General features: G+C 42.9%; 1 long non-coding RNA gene across 2 annotated transcripts in view; it reads left to right on the top strand.

Annotated features, from left to right (window-relative positions):
• LOC102195006 (uncharacterized) overlaps positions 1 to 10,084 on the top strand; it is a 43,005-nt gene extending 32,921 nt beyond the window's left edge. For both annotated transcript variants that reach the window (XR_312373.1, XR_312372.1), the window contains one exon: positions 9,517 to 10,084. This is a non-coding gene — a long non-coding RNA (uncharacterized LOC102195006). The remainder of the gene's footprint in view (positions 1 to 9,516) is intronic.
• Positions 10,085 to 17,603: the final 7,519 nt, after the last annotated feature.

The following is a 17,603-nucleotide window of genomic DNA, read 5'->3' as shown; positions in this document are numbered from 1 at the left end:
AGAAGACACAACTAAACAAAACAGCACAAGACAGCAGCAGTATGGTACAATCCTGTAACAAAAAGAGGGAAACAGTCGTTAAGGTCCACCCTACCTACTACATGCCACATTATAGCAAACACAAGAGTCCCACTTACCACTCTCTAAAGGGGAATACTACAATGAACAGCTTTCCTAAAGAAAGCAAACCACTCTGTAATGCTTAACCACGTGACACTCTTGACCACCTTGGATGGGAAAAGACTGCCAGATGCCACAGTGCAGTAGTGAAGTGCAGCTGTTTCTTATAAGGTTGTTAATTATCAGCTGGGAAGGTGTGGATGTTAGTGTTGCATTCGCAGACACCACGTAAAATCCTACCTCAAAGTCTACTTCACTACACTAGCGCAACATTATTTGTTTTTGCGACCATCTGCAAAGACAACATCCTGACACAAAGTTGGTAGGGAGGAATTCCTGACCCACAATGATAAAGCTAAGTGCAGCCAGAGTCTGATCTTCAGCATGTAAAAGCAGTAATTAGCAGTTAGGCTTGCAGCACTGTAGCACACATTTTCTAACTGTACCTCTTTCAATCAGTATTTTTGGGGTGGTCTTCCCCAACTTTGCTGTTAGTTTCATGTCAATACTTAATGCTAAAGAAAGGTCTTTGTGTGTGTCCTTGTTATGGATGTGTCAGCATGTGGGACTGTAGCCTAAGTTTTAAATTGATAGCTGATAATTATGTTGCATTGCATCTCAGGCCTCATCTACTGCTTCCGAGCAGCTGGGCTGGCTTCAAGAATGACTTGTTTTGTGAAGTCCTGTGTCTACACACCAGTTCCAAATGGCACACCCAGTCATTTACCACCCACTCTCCTCCACATCATTACAGTCCAAGTGGTTGTGATCTCTCATTATAAATTATACAATCCTGTGAAAAAAGTATTTTCCCCCATTCTAATTTCTTTGTTTTTCTTTGCCACACTTACACATTTCAAATGATCAAACAAATGACCATAACCAAGTTTTTACCTTTTTCACACTGGGCCAGGTGGGTTTGGATAGTTTTCCCCCCCTTAATAAGTGAAATCATCATTTAAAAACACTGCATTGTGCATTTAATTGAGTTATCTCTGTCTAATGTTAAAGTTTGTCTGATCGTTGGAAGCCTGTAAATGTGCCAAATGAGCAAAAAACTAAGGAATCAAGAAGAGGGCATGTCATTTTACACAGCACTATATATATAAGCAGGATGATGTTACTCACTGGTTATTCCCTTATGAAGCATTGAGCAGAGTATTTTTGCAGTCACATTCTCAGTGTTTTGAAATTGGATGTTATGAAAGAATGGAGTAGATGTGAAGCGAGAAACTGATTGACCGTGAGTGCTCAGTGGCTGGTGACTTGTGAGTGACAAGTTGTTAACCAGTGAGCACATTATTGTTTATCCTTTCAAGCACGTCTGTGATCTGAGTTTGCTTTTTAGAGCTGGAAACCATCTCCATCTGTTATATACAATCTATATTTTTCACCGTTACCTCTGTGTTGTGCATTATGGAATATCTCTCCAGTGTGTAAGCAGCATCTCAGGGTCCTGGTCTCTCTGGAAACTCTCCACCTCTCTCCGTGACACCGTTTTTTCGGGGTGGGGGGTTAAGTTCCGATCATCTTGCGGGTGTTACATTTCTGTAACACCTGCAAGAATATACCCAAACTGTCAAACAAGCTGACACTACCCCTGGCTTCAGTGCTTGTTTTGAGTGTTTTCACTTTGAAAGATGGGCATCATTGTTCAGAACATCGCCTTCTGTACCTGCCATTTGCAGACCCTGCTTCCAGTGTGACTGACTGAAAAAGATGTTTCCCAGTTCCGGCAGAGCACTGCGATGCCAATTACCCCCTTTTTCATCCAGCACGTCCATCCTTTTTTTCTTTCTTTTTTTTTTTTTTGCAGTTAACAGAAAATAATGGCTTTGTGTGAGAGTGATAACGGTGGGATTCCCCAGAGGGATGTAATGCACCAGAGATCGTTTTATCCTCTCAGTTCCTCATCTGATATAGATCATGTCTTAATTCCTGGACTATCACTCCTGGATTTTGTTTAACATTGTATTTGAGGATTTGCAAATTAATTTCCCCTCATGTGCTACATTCTTATTTTTTGCAGGTTTTTCACATTAAAGCTTTCTTTTGGTATTTGCATGTTCAAACATTGAATTATGAAAAAGAGAAGCCTTCTCTGAACTTTCACATCTGATATTAACTCCCAGGAACAGTGCTCGGGAGGTATTAAATTTTCACAGGTGACTCTATAAATTCTTTTTTTTTTGTCCTTGTTTCACTTTCTACGACTGTTTCAAAAAGATTTTTTTGACATCATAATTCCTGATCGATAGAGTACATAAGCCTTGATTATGCTGCATTTATACAAGTTGTGCACCTTGTAGTTTCAAAGAGGTGAAATGCATGGCACAAAGGAAACCAACAGACTAGATACCACAACACTGCTGCCATTCAACAATTGTTTAATAATGCGACTGTGATGACTAAGAGAAACAAATGGAAACAAAAGACATGGGAACCCTTGCTACAACAAACAAAAGAAGAAGAAGAAGACCATGAACACAACCCATACTTAAAAATCAAAAGCATAACATGGAAGTGAGGGAAGAGGGGGAGACAGAGCCATCAAGACATCACTCCTTATTTACTTTGCATTCACTTTCTGAGGTAGAGAAATTGTCTTCTTATTCTAGCTGTTAAGCTGATAATTAAATGATTAAACTGATTTGAGTGCAAACTTGATTGTAAGTTTCTATAAAACCTTGGAGCGAAAGTTTAGTTTGCTTAAATAGCAAGACTTCAAATCATAGCAGTTATTCCTGATGGTTGTTTTCCTGTTTCACAGAAAAAGTACATTTTTTTCCAGATAGCTTTAAATTGTATCTGTTACTTGTTCTTTTCTGTCATAAATATATTGAAATATACAATTTTGTTTTTGTATGCTCATGTATGCTCATACAGTAAATGTGGCCAAAGGTCCCATTGATGACTTAAGTTTATGTAAAGGCTAGGCTGCTCTAAACATATCTGTCCATAGAGGATTGAAAACGTGTTTGTCCCTTCCGTTGATATTGTTACTCTGCCACGCAACTCCACCAAGGACGGTCCCAAGCCCAGATGTGAAAGGAGGAGGGTGGTCGCCTTGCCGAAGCAACCAGAACCGACCAATCGGAGAAACTAGGCTTGAAACCCTCAACAATCAGCTTTATCGACCAATGCTACCGCATCCGGGGCAGCCGATGCACCAGCGCTGGGTACCCAGGGCGCTGGTGGGAAATGGATAACTGGCCATCGACTCCATCGACTAACGCCCAAGATGCCGATCAACGTCGCAGTGTGGAACGTCAGTACTGGTCACCATGTTGGGCAGAAGGAGATCATCGCCCGTGAATGTTCAAAGCTCAGCGCCTTGATAACGGCCCTATTGGAACTTCCCTATTGGAAGTGCTGGCCATGGACGAGAAGATGACGTTGTATTACTCAGGTGGCGAAAGAAAGAGAAGCCGGAGTCGGCTTCATGGTGCACCATCGGTTCTCTGTGAGCGTCGTTGCCTTTCAACCTGTATCGCCGTCCTAACTGTTGACGATATGATCAAGCTACACATAATCGCAGCCTACGCGCTGACCGAAACGAACTCCGATGCATCCAAAGATTAATTCTATGATCGCCTGCAAGACGTCCTGGACTACCTACCTCAAACCGACATGATCATGGTTGCCGGCGACATGAACGCCCACGTCAGCATCGACCGCACTGGCTGGGAATAAACGATGGGAAAGTTCGGCCATGGAGAAATGAACGACAATGGACTGCGATTGTTGTCATTCACCTCAAATGGTCCTCAGGAACACGCTATTACAACCCTCGCTTAAGCACCGTCTGACATGGCGCAACCCAAGAGGAAACGACTCGGCGCTACTCGACTACATGCTCATCAACACCCGGTTCCGATTGTCCTTGCAAGATGTCCGGGCTATGCGCGGTCCCGGCTACGGCTCTGATCACTATCTCGTCCGTGCCCGAGTGCGCATGAAGCTCCAACGAGCGAAGAAGCCAACACCAATTCAATTCCAAATACCAATACCAATTCCAGATCGCATATTTGAACCGCTTTGCCCTCCTCCCCCTGAGTGATGACGCCAACGAAGAAGAGCAAACAATATTGGAAGTAGGGATGGGTATCGTTTAGGTTTTATCCGATACCGGTGCCAAATCGGTACTTTTGAAACGGTGCCGGTGCTTAAACGGTGCTCGAACCGGTGCTTAAAGAATGGAGAACACAAACTTTGTCCAAAAACCTCTCATGTTCAGCTGTTTGTTTGGTTTTTGTAAAAAGATAACAATGTTAGCCTTTTCTGCAGCTATGGGGCATATATGGTATCACTCTTGGCTGGAAGCAGTGCTTAAACAATGGAAAAAACACAAACTTAAACCCTCTCATGTTCAGCTGTTTCCCACTTTTTCTTTGGTCATTTTAGCCTTTTTGGCCAGGGTGAAGGGAGTATCTGCCATCAAACAAGAAGACAGCCGCATGTAGCTATGATGATGTTTGCTAGTTCACCTTACATGCATTAATGTAATAACGTGGTTAGCCTACTCAACGTAAGTTACACTCGAACAACATTAAGCGACTCACGCAGAGAAGAACGGCTGCTGCTGCCATCATCATCCTCATCATTTCTGCTACACTGGCAGGGCTAGGGGCCAGGACTCTCCTCTTCGTGTTTTTGGGGGATGTTGCTCCGGGTCCGATAACTGGCAACCCACCCAACGTGCACAGTGTGAGGTCTCGCAGCAAGCTATCAAATACGGCGCATTTCTCGGCTTTAAAAAAAAACGCCATGCGTCGCCAGGTGTTTCATCGGATTCGAGGTGTTACCTCCTTTGACAGTATCACAGTATCAGCTTAAAGCACTTGTTGCTGCTGAGTTTGCATATTTTGCTGTGAAGTACAGCCAGACTTTTGACCGCTTCGCCTTGGACATTTTTAATCTGTAGCTCTGCTCTAACAGAACATACGTACCTGGCCCCGCCTACTATCCTGGGAAACGTAAAATGATTGGCTAGAAGTGTATCACAGCTCAGGAAAAAAAAGCACCGAAATAAAGCACCGAAATGTGCGCTGCTTTTCGGTCTGGTTACTACCGTTTATGTCAGAACCGGTGCCATCATGGCACCGGACACCGGTACCCATCCCTAATTGGAAGCCATCTTGGACTGCGCCAAGCCGCTGTGCCCACCCACCCGATGTCGCACACAACCGTAGATCTCGGATGAGTGTCTCGACCTGGTCGTTGAACGCAAGAAGGCCAAGCTAACCAACTTTGAAAAGAATGGTCAGCTAGACCATGAGGTGCGGCTGAAGATGAAAGCAGACCGTGAGGCATACTGGAACAAAGTCACTATAGGGTGCTGTACCAGACCATACGTAGTCTCAGTGGCAAGTGCAAGACGATGAATGATAAAATCAGAAAGGCCGACGGCTCGTTTGTAAAGTCAACTGCGGAGCGCCTGCAACGGTGGAAAGAATTCTTCGACGAACTCTACAATCACGATCCGCCGACAATAGTGCCACTTTTGCCGAAGACGACGCCGAGGCGACTGAAATCTTCAAAAAAATTCAAATATCTGGGGTCCCTCGTCGAGGAGAAGAAAGTGGCATCATCAGCGGAGATACACTCTAGAATTGGGCAGGCGGCGGCAGCGTTCGCTTCCCTGCACTGGTGCGTCGGGAAGAAGAGCAACATCTCACTTGCGACAAATATCCACCTTTACTGAACCCTGATCCTGCCCATTCTACTCTACGGCGTGGAGATGTGGACGATGCTCAAACATGACCGGAGCAAGCTTGAAGTTTTCCAAATGTGTTGCCTTCAATGCATTCTTGGCATTTCCGTTCGCGACCATCATTCAAATGACACCTTCCTTACCAGCTGCGGCAGCCAACCGACGATCGGCGAACTAATCCAGCGCCGCCGACTCCGATGGTTTGGCCACGTTTGTCGAATGGACCTGAGCCGCTACCCCCATGGCCTACTCTGGTTGACCCACCCCGCCGATTGGAGCGTGCAGCGAAATGCACCAAAGAAGACATGGACGAAACAAATCGAGGATGATTTGAAGGCCCGTCGACTCGATCTCGAGCAGGCAAGAACCATTGCCTTAGATCAAAAAGTGTGGAAGATCATCGTTGGTCAAGCAAGAGAACCTGCGGCACTTACAGCAGTGTACTGGTTGCGCGGTCGACAACTGCCGCCAGACGCCCGCTAAGGACAAAAGAGAGAGAGAGAGAGAGAGACTCTGCCACGCTTCAGATCATCAAACAAATTGTAACATTAGACAACGATAAAACCAGTAAATGCAAAATACAGTTTTTAAGAGAGTACGGCATAGCCGAGGACCATCGGAGATGTTCTGCCACAACTGTGTAATGTTGTCATTTCGTGACAGATCAGTCATAGCAAGCCCTGCAGGGTCCATCAGACATGGCAGCCCATAATCACATGAGACGGACAATGCTACCATGTATGGCTTTAGATAGTCAGGATCAGTTTTAACTTAGCTGTAGACCATTAGTCATTAGTCTTTCTCTGTATTATTGTAGGGCCTTTACCTTATAATATAAAGCACCTTGGGGTGATTATTGTGATTTAGCACTGAAAAAATAAACCGGAATTGAAACTATCAATGAGGTTGTGCTGGTGTGCTGAAGTCTCATAGACACCATGCTAAGTTCATCACCATCACCATCTTAGCTTGTTGTTGCTCCCCCTGGCCTGTGGTCACTTTTATTTTCTTAATGTGTTTCATGCACGACAAACTCTGATGCTGGGAACCTTTGCAAATAAGTGTGTACCACCCTGCTGAGGCCGTCGGTCCACCGGGGTTATGTGTTACTCTCACAGAGTACGTGGTCAGTCCTGCTGATACTTCTTGTTTAGGAGTGGTATGCCGACATGACATGTTATTGTCACACTTGAGTTCACCTGTGGCACATCATCCTGTGTCTGTGTGTGTGTGCCCTCCCTCAGTCTTTGTCAGGCTCTTGCGTGCCTGCTGGCTCTTGTTGTTTTGTAGATTGTAATACTTAACTGAATCTTTCAGTGATTATATTTTTTTTTATCAGCTCTAGTAGTTATAGAATAAAGGTCTGTGTTTTTCCACCTACCTGGCAGCCCCCATATTCTTTTCCCTTTGTGACAATAATGGTGACATATTTGGCAGTTTCAGGGCAGCCACATGTCTTTGGGGGATAGTTTAAAACTTCCCAGGCCCCAGTATGCTTCAGTATGTGTCAGGTTCAAGGCTTCTGGTAACCCCGGTATTCTTCCACTCCATTTAGTTTAATTAATCATCTTTATAGTAGCTATCAAAACTGGTGTGCTCCAAACTGCTTACTTGGATTTCCAACCTGCTGTCCTCCATAAAGAATGAATGAAGTCAAAGCAGTAACTCGAGACACTTAAGCAAGTTAGCTCCTTCTGTTTAAGTGCTGCTGAATAGTGAATTCCAAGTAATGATTTTCCTTCCCCTGAAATGAATATGTAGCTTTACAAATACAGCCTTTGAGCTACTATCATCTTATCACCCCACTACAGGGCATGCCCTGGTAAGTGACTTTGTTATCAAGACACACTGCAGTGAGTCAGCTGCTTGGTGTTTAGCTGATATTGACGTCCATTGAAACTGTGACCTTCTTGTCACCTCTTTATTACAGGATGACCTCTATGCTGCCGGGCCACTTGTGAAAACCTTACTTGTTAATAATACAATTATTAGGGCCCCTTCTCTAGGACATGTCACTCCTGTCTTTACAATTGATTTGTCTTTTCCATGTAGAGCACTTTTTTTGTCTTCACATATTTGTCACACTCATCACCTCACACTCCCCCTTCAACCCTGATAAGGACAAGTTAAAGAGGTTGGATGGATACATACATATACATAGTTTAAGTTTAAAGTTCTACATTTTTTAAGTAAAAAAAACTGCTGGGAGTGAGAGCAGACTATCAGCCTCATGTTTTGAAAGATTTCCCTATTCTATTTCTCTTGGTTTTGAGAAGCACTAAACAAAGAAAGAGATTCTCCTAGAATGAAATGACAAAAGATGTATTTTTCAGAATATCCACCCATGCCTCAAATTAAGGAATGGCATTCAAGTAACTTAAACTGACAAAGTGAAACTACTATGCTCATACAAAGTCAATGGGGGGGGGGTAAAGAGCTATTGCCAGGGATGATATATTAAGATGTTACTGCATTCTCTTATTTTCATATGTTTTATAGATTGGAAGAAAGTTTTGATCACAGGAAATGGAACTGAGAAGGAGGGGAAGTTGAACTAGTTTCCCCCCTGGTTGCTTGAGCCATTAGTTGCAGTGATGATGGATGAAAGATAATGTTGAAAGGGCTGAGCAGAGGATTTGCCTGCCTGGCCTAGACAGCTGATCTGTGGGGATGAAGAAGACTGCTGTTAGCCAAATCCTTTATCTCCTTTATGCCATAACTACGACACCTTGGAAAAGCAAGTAAAGGGCATGCTTGTCAGAGAAATACCAACACTACAGGTTTTGTCCATTTCTCTCTGTGCAAATGTTGAAATTGGAAGATATCAAATAAAGTCATTTTACAGAGAATTTGCTATGTAGGTTTGGGTATCCTTTTTTCCATTTAATAAATGAAATTAATTATTTCATTTATTAAATTGATTAAATGATTTCTATTTACTAGGGTCATCTTTGTCTAATATTATAATTGGTTTTATGATCGGAAATATAAATATGTGACAAATATGCAAAATATACTGTCTGGATATTTTGTCAGAGAACAGAAGTGAACGGCCACACTGCTTCTAGCTGAAGGCAACAGGAACTTAAGTTTGAGGCCCTTTGTACCATGGTGAACACCGTGTGCATTCCTTTGTGACCACAGTGTACCCATCTTCTTATGAGTGCTTCTAGCAGGAACACTCCATGTCACAGAGCTCAGATCATCACAAACTGGTTTCTTGACCACTGAAAATTAGTTTGATCTGCTCAAGGGGCCTCCACAGTCACCAGATCTCAATCCAATAAAGCACACTTGGAATGTGGAGACTCTAACAAGGTGTAACTCAGAGGTTCCCAAAGTGTGGGGCCCACCCCCTAGGAGGGGTGCAGAGCCATTGCAGGAGGTGGGGGGGCGTGGTATGAAAAAAAAAAAAAAGAATGCTTGGACACTGCTAGCATAATTGATAGGTTTTTGACGGGGCTTCCACACAAACGCAAAGCAGGAGATTATTTTTCTTGGAAAACAAAGGCGGAGGGGGCTCTAGTGTCATGGGGTGGAAAGGGACAAGTTACCTAGGGTTTTTTATTGTGCATGTTTTGCTATGTTTTACTTTTTTAATATTTGAATATTGTACAGTGTTTTATTTTTATGGGTTTTATTGTATGTTTTTATGGTATTCATTGGTGACTTGTCCTGGAAAGACTCCGCCCCTCCCTGATTATGAACCTGACACACCTGGGAGGTCCCAGAGGCCAAAAGGGGGGCCTGGAAGACCACGGAGAGATAGGCTTGAGAGACAGAGGCATGGGAGACGAGGTGGCAAAAATGGTGGAGTGAACTGTGTCAGGCGTTGGCGGCTGCAAGCCCGGACGGGGGGCGATGAAGGTTGCCGTGCAGGACTTGGGAGGAGACGACGCCAGCGAGCAGAGAAGCGAAGGGAGCTGTTCTGCTGCTGGAATAACTGGAGGCCAGATCACGGTGGGGAATCAGTGGCCAGAGGGACAGCGCCCTACCTCCCACGGTAAGACGGGCTGGTGCCGGCTGGCGTGCTACAGGAAAGCGGCGGGCAGAGTTAAGAGCTCTGCCCATCCGGGGTAGGTCTCGCGTCTTATCGCACTATAATCAACTGTAGCCACAATAAAGAATAGTGACTGTCGCTGCCCCTCTCTTCCAGCACTCTGGAGCGGAAACGCTGACAGGACGGCGAGGACGCTGCCGGGTTTTTCCTTGTCCACTCCGATTGTCTGGATTTTTTAACTTTTAGTGACTTTTACGCTGTGGCGGATGCCACTGGACTTTTAATGTTTATGTTTAATTGATTTTTATTGTGAGTTTTCCCTGGCCAGGGTTGTTTTAATTCCTTTTACATTTTTAACTGTTTTGGTATAATAAATTATATTTTATGAGCCAGTTTTTAATTCAGTGCATTCCCTTGGCTGCTCCACTGCTCCGTCCGTTTTTGAGCAGGGTTTCCCTTCTAGAATAACACCTGTGTTAAATCACAATCACATTGCCCCGTTACACTAGCAAAAAAAGTTTGGGAACCACTGGTGTATCTCATAAATTGTCTAGTGTGTGTGTGTGTGTGTGTGTGTGTGTGTGTATAGACAAACAGACATACAGACAGATAAATCAGACTAGATGTCATCATAGGTAATTAAGAAAAGCATTCAGGATTCAGGCTATCACAACACAACATGAGACTCAAGCCCATGCTAAGCGACATTTAGAGAATATTGGAGAATACTGAGAGCAGCCCGGGGCTGTGTGGTGGTTGCTGATGCTATCATGCTATCATTGTTCTTGTGCTTAATCGCTGTGGCTAATGACAGGAAATGAAATCACCCACTGAAGACCCATGTGCTTCCCACAGAATAATTACCGCTGTTGACCTTGTGCCTTTCTCTGGTATGTAAGTGCACTATGAGAACACTCACCACACATTCAGTCAATACATACTGTAGCATGAGCTACTTAGGGCTGCTCTATTAAGCTCTTATTCATTACACAGAAATAACAACAACAAAAAAGATGAAAACTGAGCCACTGACTACATGTTGCACTTGCTGCCAGTTAAGCAAAAAAAATGAAAATGATTTATCTGCTTTGGCATTAGCTATCAGTTGTGTTTAGAATTGCTTATGAGAGCAAAAACAAGCATTTGTAAAGACAATGTTATAGTCTGCCATAGAACAAAGCCTAATGGAACATGTCAGTGTATGAATATTTCAGAATTTCCCTCGCGTTTACTCAGGTATTGATTGTGCTTTCACAGTACTTGTCATCGTTTTTGTTATTAAAGCAGTCTGCGGACTTGTTTTTTACTGTGGTTTCACTTTATGTCGTTTTCTATGCAAAATCCCCGGTTCACAGGAACACGAGTGCAGCCTCGGTAACTGTGAGTGGAGATGATAGAGTGCCTCTCAGTCCCAGTTTTACACACATGAGACTGTTATCAATCATCTCATCTAAAGCAAGAAAGTAAAGAAACATATTTCCCAAACCTGTCAGAACTATTCCTTAAGGTAAAGCACTGACGAAGCAGCATGGAGAAATCCCATTTAAAGCCACTTTACCTGCTGCGAGCCAGACCCTGACAGCGCCCCTTTACACTGCACAGGCTCTGACGGCAGCTCCAACCTCAGGTTCTTTGGACGACTTGGTGGTGTGTGTTTGGGAGTATGTTTGTGTGTGTCTTGACCTTGGGAGCCCTGCAGGGTACCATTGATTTGTTTACCTGCGCGCTGCTGACAGTTTCTCATTAGGTTTCTTTTGCTCAACACTTCCAGGACAGGAGACCAGAGTCTGCACTTCACAGCCAACGATGCATGATCAATGCAGCTGATAGATTGGCACTGGCAATATCATTTGTGTTGAATGACTCTTTAATGGACGCAAGCGCTCCATTTAGTGGCCACAATAAGGCGCCTTTTTGTGTCTAAAGCGGCATTGTGGGTCTCTATGAGGAAGCAAACAATATGCTGAAAGGAGAGCTTTGTTAAAATTACTCTGGAAGACAAGCGTGGCTGCAGGAGGAATTGTGCTTTATTCCTCTGTTATTAGGGGGTATTTGCAAAGTGTATAAGAGAAAATGCAATTTAGCATTACAAAAGCTTTTTGGCACTGCAGAGCGTGCATGCAGCTTGTAGAACCTCTTAAGAGGAGGAAATAGAGGATAAATAAAGAAGAAGGGGCAGCACAGTGACATAAAAAAACTCATTTCCTCTCTTTGCGCACCTCTTCTAATTCCTCCCTCATTTTCTAGTTATGCATTAAAATGATTTTCTCCAAATACCCGCTATTTTGGATTTAAACACAAGACCGGTCTATCTCTGTAATGATGCTTTTACCAAAGCATAATATGCACTGAAGGGTGTGTGTGTATATGTGTGTAGAAGGGGGGTGCTAATAAATTAAGCAAAACCCCCCACAGCAAAGCTTTACAGCAATTAGTCCGCCTTTAAGCGCAGACATGCATTCCTTGCTCTTATAGGGCTTTAATTCCATCCCACCTCCCTTTTCTTAATGATGAGGATCTCTTTTTCTCACATTGTTTGCTAAAATGGGCACAAGGAGGCAGTGTTGCTGCTCTCCTGCCAACCACTGCTGAGGGAATCCACCCTTTTGAGGTGCTAAAAGTGCCCCCTCTATTTGTCATATCCAAATTTAAGTAGAAAGTTAAGATCCCCACCACTAACACCACCCAAAGCTCTGAAACCCCCCACCTCACTTTCCTCTCCTGACACGAAGTGACACCGCAATTAACTTGAGGACAAATCAAAGTCTAATTACTTCCTCAGGTGACAAGCCGAACATCTCCACCCAAAACCGTGACGGCTCCCTCTCCCTGGAAAGAAATTCTAAGAAGACTGAAAGCTGACAAGATATTGAAATCAATAAACATTTGCTGTCTCCGGCTCTGATGAACTCTTCTTGTTAAGAAAGAGAGAGAGAGAAACGAAAGAAAGAAAAAAGAAAACGCTGACCCTGAAAGCAGAAGACTGCAGATGTAATAGTATGGGTGCATGTAGCATTTATGACGCCCCGGGGCGCTGCACAGCCTGTCTAGGTGTGGCAGTCCGACATCATATTTAGTGGGCTGGGACGGGCTGGCGGGCCAGCCATTCTCTAATGATCAAAATAACACTTTGTCAATGTAATAGCCCGCTGTTGTTCATTCTTTACACCCGCCTGACAGAACATACCTCACAGCTTTGCTTACACCCCGCCCTGCTGCCCGTTTGGTTGCCCGTGACTTGTGTAGAAGGGGGTGGGAGGGGGTCCCTCCAACACCACCATAAACCATGATTATTTTCATTGGAGCTGATGTGTTGTAATCACTTACAGCACTGAGCTCCCTTTCAATAAAATAATTTAAAAATATTAAATAAATAAATACAATTTTTTAAAAAAAAGCCAGCATCTCCAGGTATAGGCCCCTGTAACTTTGGTCCAAACATCAACGGTAACGCCAGGCTTTGTTTAAGAAGACGAGGAGCAACAGATGGCAAGCATATCTATAAATAAGTCGCTCCTCTGAATAGGAGATTAGTGCATTTGAGCCGGTTTTTAATGGTCTCTGGGAGAGATTAAAAAGTAAGCTGATTCATAATGCATTTCTCTTTGCCGTGAATCACACATAAACGAGAGTCTGGGAAGAATCAGGGAGGGGTGACGGTGTGCTGGTGGTGGGGAGGGCTCACATGTCTAAAGTGGGACGTTGCATGACGCATGCCTTCTTTGCGCCACTGCAGTTTCTCTATCTGCGCGGTTGACTCCTAAGCTCGCAGACCTCAGTGTGCATATTTCTACCCATTCATTTTCACTGCGCGCTGTTTATTTTATAATCATTAATGCCCTGAGCGGTTATTCCAGAGCACAAATATCAAGCAATATATAAAAAAAAGAAAAATAACCAATAGCGCATTCCAAAGTTCATGGAGAATATAAACGCTGATAAATATACATAAACCCATCTTGCTTTTAGCCTCTGGGTCACATTTTCTCCAAGTTATTGAAATAGAATGGAGAGGGGAAGGGAAAAAAATTCTCAATTATATAACCAGTGCTGATCAGCCTACAGATAGCCGCCCACCTGAGGCTACCGCAGCATCCTCCACAAATATTGACAGAATTCTTATCTTTTTCTTTTTTTCTTTTACCACTTTTTTTTCTTAAACAAATATGAAGCCTATGTGCAAATCCTGTTACCTTCCCATCTGTTCGAACACCACACCGCACAAATTTCCTCACAAATACATTTTGGTATTCATTGTCATTGTGCGTGTTTCCAGGAACTGCTGGGCTCCATCTGATAAAAGTGGACGTATCTTTAGATATCTGCCGCCTGGATAAGCTCTGTATCTGCCATTTAATGTCACTGGTGCCAGTTGTGTGGAGACTCACTAAGTTTGTCCGCAGGCCTTTTTTTTGTGGCTGTGTTTTCTCAACAGCAGCAGCTTCTACTTATTTAATAAATTCATAATCACGCCCAGGAGAAACACATGGCTGACCTATAAGAAGGTGAATGGATTTTTTTAGAACTATTGACATGTTGTCCTTAACAAAGAGTCACGCTGTCCTAATCAATTGTTTAAATGAATAAAGAGCACATATCACCACGCGAGATGTTCCTGTATCTGCCCCAAATAGCCTCGCCTGTGTAGCCTTGAGTGACACCCAGTGTTTTAATACATGAGCAATTTTCACGGGATTTAAACAGTCAAAAAAGCATCTGTGGGAATCTATTTTCATACATACATCTGTTGGGTGGATCTGTCAGCACTTATCAACAGTCATTTCTATGCCCACACCTTGTGTTTCTATTTCTAACGTGTGTGAGAGAAAGGCTTGGAAAACAAATATGTGCAGACTAGATTTATGCCCTTAAAACACAGTGACTCACTGTGTGTCTCTTACTCATTAAAGAGTTTACAGATATTGTATTTAATGCTATTCCCCCAGCATATCTCATCACTTTGCAGTCACTGTTGTGTAGTGGCTTTTTAAATTCTGATTCGCAAAACTGAGAAAACGAGTCAGAAATAAATCCACTGCAAAAAAGTAGTGTCGAAAGCACTGCAAGTTCAGACTGTGTTACATCAAAAGTGCACATGATTGTTTGGTGTTAAACAACTGATTTGCAAAGAGGGATTTTTTTTTAGGATTGTCACTCCAGTGAAACTCATAATCGTACTTAATTGTGCAAAACTTTTGGTATAAAAATATACTAACATAAAAAGTTAATGATTTATGAATGTATATTATTTCATCTTTTATTACTACTAGGTAGCTTGGACTACAATACTACAATATAAGTTAGATTTAAAATCTGCAAAAATCAATTCAATTTTATTCATACAACACCAAATCACAACACGATTTGCATGAGGGCGCTTCACATTGTAAGGTAAAGACCCTACAGTAATATGGAGGAAAAAAAGACAGTCAGACAACCCACTATGAGCAAGCTGTTGGTGACAGTGGGAAGGAAAAACTTCCTTTTAACAGGAAGAAATCTCTAGCAGAACCATGCTCAGGGAGGGGCATCCATCTGCTGCAACTGGTTGGGGTGAGGGGAAGAGACAAAATGAAAAACTAAAGCTTTCCAATGCATGTGGAGTATCTGCATCTAAAATATAACACTAAAATTGAATCATGTGGACAGAAGCACTGGGCCACCTACACATTACACTTTTTGTGCTGATGTTAAAGCGAGAGAAGGTTTGGAACTTTTTGCTTACTGAGCCGGCAGAGTGTTGGTGACTTTTACAGTCCACAATATGCACAGCAGTGCTCAGTTACCTCACTCTGTAACTTTACCTGGTTCACCACTTCCTGGTTGAGTTGCCATGGTTCCTAAATCCTTCCACTTTGCAGTGATACCACTTTGGGCTGATCATAGAATATTTAGGAGGGAAGAAATTTCACACTTCTTGCATCCTACTGAAGTACTTCACTTGATTTGATTTGATTTGATTTCAGTGAGCTCTATAGACTGACTCCTTCTTTCACAAATGCTTTCAAAGGCAGACTGCATTGCTAGGTGTGTGATTTTATACACTTGTGGAAGATTAAGAGGTGTGGCCCAATGTACAGATAGCGCACTTCTACAACGTACGAACACATTCAAACTGTACTGAGGATTTAAAGTTACCACTCTTTCTTTTCCTTATTTTGAATCACTCCCAATTCCATCACTGAGATATACATGATGCCTCTGGAAAAGGTTTGCAATGTGGGCTAAAACACATGCAAACTCTTAAAATCCATTGCTGTCTTTTGGTTCCCTCCTGGCTAGGCGTGCCATTTTGATGAGGTGGAAGGCTGCTGCCCCGCCCTCCCATGTTCGGTGGCTTGCTGATCTCATGTTGTGTCTCAGTCTGGAAAGGATCCACTGCTCCATCCAGAACCAAAAGGGCACATTTGATCAAATTTGGGGTCTCTTTCTGGAAAACTTCTGTCTGTGTTGTTATACTATATAACTTGTTTTTTCCTTTCTCTCATTGCTTGTTTGTTTTCCTCTCTTATATTAACCAATATTCCAACATGAGAAGTCCTGTGTGTTGACTCAGCAGGCGTAATATTAAAAAATGAGAATAGCTGAGAATGCCTGAACCTGCCTGCATTATATTCCAGTTTATGATGTGCTGTCACCTGGTGCATAAAAATTCACCAGAATGCAGGAAATGAAGTGTGTGATGTACACTTTGATGAACTTCAAATATAATGGATGTCTCCCTCTCTCTGGAGGAGCTCAGGAGATATTGTAGGTATAATATTGAATGGGGGTCCCATGGAGTACAAAAACTCCCCAAAATGTACATTTGGTGAGGTAAACAACTTCTGGAAATGTTCATTGTGTTTTTGATAAAAGTGGCTGAGACATACTGGGTTTTATTTTTTGATTTTTATAGGTTTCAATTGCAGTAAAATGCATTTCTGTTAGTATTAGGGACATCACAACACCATGGGTTGCTTTATAGAATCCATTATCTTCAGTCATGAAGTGAGCAGCAGCAGAGAATTTCTAGCAGCAAAGTGATAATAGTCATTGCCTTCAACCGCAACAATACAAAAATGGAAGTTTCTGTAGTGTTTCTAAGACTGCATTCCAGATACCTCAGAACTTGAATGCCGCTAGTGACCGTGTTCCACAAGGAGCGAGTAAAACAGGATTTATTTTGGTTCTTAGCAAGGTAGAGTCAATCCGGTAGTAATATCAGCATAGTACTTATCAGTGCTCTGCATATGGCTTAGTTAGTTAGACAAAAAATACACAACTGTGGCAGTACAGAGTAAAAGTTTACAGCTTTACTAATGTTTCAGCAGTAAAGTTCAGTGCCGCCATCTTGGACTGCCAACTAATTTCGGTACGGATTAATATAACAAGGAATGGCTGTCGTAGACTGGTTCTGAAACTTACACTTTCCTGGTTTAGACACCCTTATTGTGTCTCCCAGTGCTCAAACACAAACTTATTATGCTAATAGCATCTTTTTACTCATTGCAAATTGTGCTGTGTATCTTGAAAAATAAAGGGGCTTTAGAGTGTAATAAGCTGTAGTGGAAGTAATGTGCATTATTTACATTGCACAGAACAAAACACACTCTTACTCTTGGAGTGTTTGCTTTAGTTGGGTGTTTCTCAATTGCCACTCTTCATGGTGATTTTATGATAATGATATGGTAATGGCGGGACTCAGCACCGCGGACAGCTCCCAAGTGTCGCTCCGCCCCCTTCCGCCCGCTACGTGAGCGCGCGGCGACCAATCACTGCCTCCGCCTC

Source organism: Pundamilia nyererei, unplaced genomic scaffold (genome assembly GCF_000239375.1).
Source record: "Pundamilia nyererei isolate P.nyererei 1_Seehausen unplaced genomic scaffold, PunNye1.0 scaffold00501, whole genome shotgun sequence".
Lineage (NCBI taxonomy): Eukaryota > Metazoa > Chordata > Actinopteri > Cichliformes > Cichlidae > Pundamilia > Pundamilia nyererei.
This window is presented reverse-complemented; position numbering and strand designations above follow the sequence as displayed.